We start from the raw sequence: 5726 nt of genomic DNA, 5'->3' as shown, positions 1-5726 counted from the left end.
TTAAAGTCCCCATGAAATCAAAATTAAAGTTTTTTGGGTGTTAGTATCAATATGTTAGTTTTAAGGTTATCTATAAGGCAGTGTGCTCCAAAACAGTGACAAAATTCGCATTTAGAAGATATAAGCATTCAAAGCTTGCAGTTCGTCACTTCCGCCAAAATGGCTCAACAATTTTTTTTGACATCACATCGTACTTCAGCTTCTCATCAAATATGCAAATAAGATTGTAAACCAGTGTTTAGCAATGTACAGTGTGAAACAGCAGCTTATGAATAACCAGGATTAATTGTTAACCCTTGGTAAAGTATGAGCAGTGTGAAATATGAAGCAAATATATAAAATGCATGCTGTTCTTTTGATGTTTCAACATAGATAATAATAAGAAATGTTCATTGAGCAGCAAATCATCATCCTAGAATGATTTCTAAAGGATTCATGTGACACTGAAGACTGGAGTAATGATGCTGAAAATTCAGCTTTGCATCACAGAAATAAATTCCATTTTAAAAATATTCAAATAAAACTGTTGTTTTCAATTAATATTTTATTCATATTTTATTTTATATACTGTATATATATATATATATATATATATATATATATATATTATACCAATCACATATTTTGAAAGGGTATATGCTCACTGTAGGGACTTCAAGACAGTATTGTTCTCTCATAACCACACTGTGTTTTGCTCTGTGCGAGTGTCTGTGTGTTAGTTTTAAGGTTATCTATAAGGCAGTGTGCTCCAAAACAGTGACAAAATTCGCATTTAGAAGATATAAGCATTCAAAGCTTGCAGTTCGTCACTTCCGCCAAAATGGCTCAACAATTTTTTTTGACATCACATCGTACTTCAGCTTCTCATCAAATATGCAAATAAGATTGTAAACCAGTGTTTAGCAATGTACAGTGTGAAACAGCAGCTTATGAATAACCAGGATTAATTGTTAACCCTTGGTAAAGTATGAGCAGTGTGAAATATGAAGCAAATATATAAAATGCATGCTGTTCTTTTGATGTTTCAACATAGATAATAATAAGAAATGTTCATTGAGCAGCAAATCATCATCCTAGAATGATTTCTAAAGGATTCATGTGACACTGAAGACTGGAGTAATGATGCTGAAAATTCAGCTTTGCATCACAGAAATAAATTCCATTTTAAAAATATTCAAATAAAACTGTTGTTTTCAATTAATATTTTATTCATATTTTATTTTATATACTGTATATATATATATATATATATATAATATTTTGAAAGGGTATATGCTCACTGTAGGGACTTCAAGACAGTATTGTTCTCTCATAACCACACTGTGTTTTGCTCTGTGCGAGTGTCTGTGGATTGAGCAGAGGAGAATGAATAGTTAGAGTGGATGCATTACCCACACTGGGCCTTCCCAGAGTGCAGGAGGTGAGGCCAGCCTGTCTTCCCCATCACTTTCATCTATCTGTCTATCCATTTTAAAGCGCGAAGGGAGCACGGAGGCAGTGCAGGTGCTAATGTCTTACATTCAGCTTTCTATTTTAAAAAGTGTGCCCTCCAAATAGAGTGTCTTTCAATCTGTAAAAATCTTCCAGCTCGGGCAAAATTGTCTCGCTTTGACAGGCTAAAAAGTGTTTGTGCTTATTGGCGGCTGCCATATATTCTGCCTGGGTCAAGGAAGTCGTTCTTATTCAGTCTTGCTTTAATTTAGAGTTGCCTTTACACAAACATCCAATTATGTGCATATACTGTACACAAATGCTCAAACTGTCTCAGATATAGACACCCCCTCAATGACCACATCCCTCTTGATGCTTGCAGTTCTCTGTGGAAAATAACCCTATCAACGTCAAGGTATTATTGTAAAATCCCTACCAATTTCAAGTGTATTTGTGACTAAATTTAATTTGCATTTATTCATAAAATGAAAGCATTTTATTTCCCTTTAGAAATGAAATCAAGAGGATTTAATTTGCATTCTCCATTGCGCCATTCAGAGACCCTGTTTGTGTCTTACTGACCTTAACTGATATGTTTAATTTGTGCTCTTTGCTTTGCATCTTAACTTCTGTTGTGTTTATTTTATTATGTAAATGCTTGTCTAATAAGCACAACATTTAGCACAAGCAGTCAATGTGAGTTGTGACTTCAAATCAACTCTGACAAAAGCCAAACTGTGCCTGAGTCTCTCTCTCTGGCTATTCTCTGTACCTCAGCACTGCTCTGCTCTGAAAGGAGCTCTTTGATAAGGCAGCAGTCAGGAAGGATGCAGGGAAGCAGTCAGAGACATTAGGACTGTGTGTATATAATGTTAATTCTGCTTTCTTGTCATAGACATTTTTTTTTTTTTTAAGAGACTTAAAAGTTCCATGAGCACTAAAAGTGAGCACATTTGTTCTTCCTGAGCTCTGTATTTTCTCATTTATTTATTTGTTAGTTTTTCAACCATTAGCGCTTAAGAGTCTCCAAACTTTTTTGTCTTGTGCACTTTATTTGGTTGCCATGACAAACATGAATGCAAGAGAATCCATTTGAGACCCTTTCTAGTGCGGATGGTTAGTGTGTAATCTTCAGGGGATATGAGTCCTCTTGCTCTCTCTCTCGCAGCACTGGGCTCCCAATGGCACATGCATCACTTGTGTCCTATGCATCACTCCATTACTTCTTTGCTTTACTTTCGCACTCATCACAAGTGTCTTGCTCTAAAAGTCTTGGTCAAATCAATCTAATTATTAGGAGCAGTTCACTTAGGATTTACCATCACTTGGTATATTTGCTTATTTATATATAAATATTACATACACTACCTTTCAAATGTTTGTTTTTTCAAAATATTAAGCAGCACAACTGTTTACAACATCGATAATAATAAGAAATGTTTAAGCAGCAAATCATCAGAATGATTTCTGAAGGATCATGAAACACTGAAGACTGGAGTAATGACTGCTGAAGATTCAGCTAATTACATTTTAAAGTGCCCCTGGCCCTAATTATGGGTTATGAAAGGTTCATATTTTGGTTTTGGAGTCCCCAACAACAGGTTGAAATGCATGCAAGGTCAAAAAACACTTTCATTGTCTTATAATATGCATTTATTTTTTACCTTACTTGCTCAACGGCTCCCAAACGATTCGCTCAACGATTCTTTTTTCCAAACCCCTCCTTTTGTGTGACGCTAATCTGCGGTGATTGGTCCGATTGGTCTCATTTTAATTTCATCATGAGCCTGTAATGCCTGATAAAGCATGCATTTGTGAGCTGTGCTGCTTTGTGTACAGCGTTACCAAGGAAACCGCTATTTTACAGCTCCAAAACCGGCACCTAGTGGCAAAGAATGAATTTGCATTTTCATTCAGACCAATTTGAAAAGACCAACAAGTGGGCGGACAATATGCTAATGTTTCATGTTGACGTCAACATTAAACGGCTTGGGATTCGTTTTAAAAACGACTCGTTTCAATGATTCAGAGTCAACTCTTTCTTTTGAGAGACAATAACATTATAGACGGTTCACTTTCAGATTTAAAGGGGTCATATGATACGATTTCTATTTTTCCTTTTCTCTAGTGTGTTATGTAGCTATTTGTGCATGTATAAGATCTGCAGAGTTACAAAGCTGAAAGTCTCCCACAAAAGGATTTAAAAGAGAATCTGAAATCTAAAAGAGGATCTAAAAGAGAAGGCTGATCCAGACCGCCCTTACCAAAAAGTAGTATACTGTTGTAGTATAAGTTGATTTTATTAAGTATACTTAAGTAAAGTTCAAGTATATTTTTAATATATTAATATTTAGTATTTAAGTATACTTTATGTAGTAAGTATACAAATATCAGTGTACTAGTAGTATACTTGTAAGTGTACTATTTCAATACTCCTTGGGACTAAATTGGCCCACTTTCTAGTATATAAAAGTATACTTTTAAATATACTTTAAGTATAAGAGTAGTAAACTTTGAGTACACAACTAGTTTACATCAATGTTGTTAGCTTGTACTGCAACTATACTAAAAGTGAGCTTATAGGTATACTGATAGTTTACTAATTAAATACTTGTAGTACACTTTGAAGTATAGTCTCAGTAAACTACTAGTTTAGTAATTTTATACTACAAGTATACTCATAAGTTTTCTTTAAGTGAACTTTATTGCTCCAAACCTGTTGCATCTCAAGACCACATGCTCTACTGACTCCTCTTCCTGACAACCCTCACACAGCCCAGTATCATGCCTCCCTATCAATTTAAGTGAAAAGTATAGCTCAAATATAATTAGACTTTTTAAAGTATAATTCAAATATACTTAAATGTAATTTTAAGTATATTTCTGAGAAGTACATAAAGCACATTTGCCCAAATGTTCACGCAAAGAAAGAAGGCGTGGTTTCAGGAACCGCAGTAGTGTTGATGAAGCCATGTCAGGGAGAAGCTGTGTGTTTCTGAGGGAAAGCAAAAGCACTTTAATATTTTTCATGCTTGTTTTGTAAACCCCCCCCCCCCACACACACACACACATCCTGACTGCATCCAATGGTTGAGCCAGCCTTGCTGTGTGGGCTGATTGAAATTCTAAAAACAAACAGAGTAATGATTTGATTTTAAAGGGATAGTTCACCCAAAAATGAAAATTCTGTCATTAATTACCCTCATGTCATTCCAAACCCGTAAGAACTTTGTTCATCTTCGGAACACAAACTACGATATTTTTGATGAAATTGTTTTGATGAACAATTCTTCTCCCCCGAGTCACCCTCTGTCTCCATTTTGGAGAGTATCACTATGCATGTGCATGCTTTCCTCTGCACATAAACAAGGCACAGCGCATGTGTGTTCTACGTCAGCAGCATCACGCACTAATAAAAATAAAACACACATTATAATGTAAATAAACATATTAGTATCAAACCATAATTTAGCATCTTTTTATTCTCACCGGGCTACACACGCATACGTTGTTTACGTGCAGATCAAAGCACGCGCATGCGTCGTGATACCTCCAAAGTGGCACCCTAGGGTAACTCGGGGGAGAAGAATTGTTAAATAAAGTCGTTATTTTTGTTTTCTTTGCGCACAAAAAGCTATTCTCATAGCTTCATAAAATTACGGTTGAACCACTGATGTCATATGGACCATTTTAACGATGTTCTTACTACGTTTCTGTGCCTTGATCGTGGTAGCAGCCTTGCTGTCTATGGGAGGGTCAGAAAGCTCCCAGATTTCATCAAAAATATCTTAATTTGTGTTCCAAAGATGAACGAAGGTCTTACTGGTTTGGAATGACATGAGGGTGAGTAATTAATGACACAATTTTCATTTTTGGGTGAACTATCCCTTTAATGTCATATCATTAATTTGTTTTTAATATAAATTTTTAAAAAAAGAAACATTTCTTTTCTATTGTCACAAAAAAACAAAACATAAATAAATAAAAAATACCTTGTCCGTTTTCCTTTTTGCACTCAAATCAAAAACTGAAATAAGAAGGACAAGAAGCACTCAAATTCAAGTTTTTTGGTTCAAAACAACCCAATAGCTGGGTTTGTCCCTTTTTAACCCAGCGCTGGGCTATATTTAACCCAGCATTTTTTAGAGTGTACAAGGATTGATCTTACTCATAGTTCCCTTTCAGTCGGTCACTCTCGACGTCACGTCGGATGACCGACGAAATTGGTATCTCGCTTAGAGAGACCAATCTACTTAGAGTGTAAACTAAACGAGCCAATGCACATTGGCATGCGA

This window comes from Sinocyclocheilus rhinocerous, unplaced genomic scaffold, assembly GCF_001515625.1.
Source record: "Sinocyclocheilus rhinocerous isolate Xijiao unplaced genomic scaffold, SAMN03320098_v1.1 scaffold697, whole genome shotgun sequence".
In the NCBI taxonomy this organism is placed as follows: Eukaryota; Metazoa; Chordata; class Actinopteri; order Cypriniformes; family Cyprinidae; genus Sinocyclocheilus; species Sinocyclocheilus rhinocerous.
Note: the sequence above shows the minus strand (reverse complement) of the source record.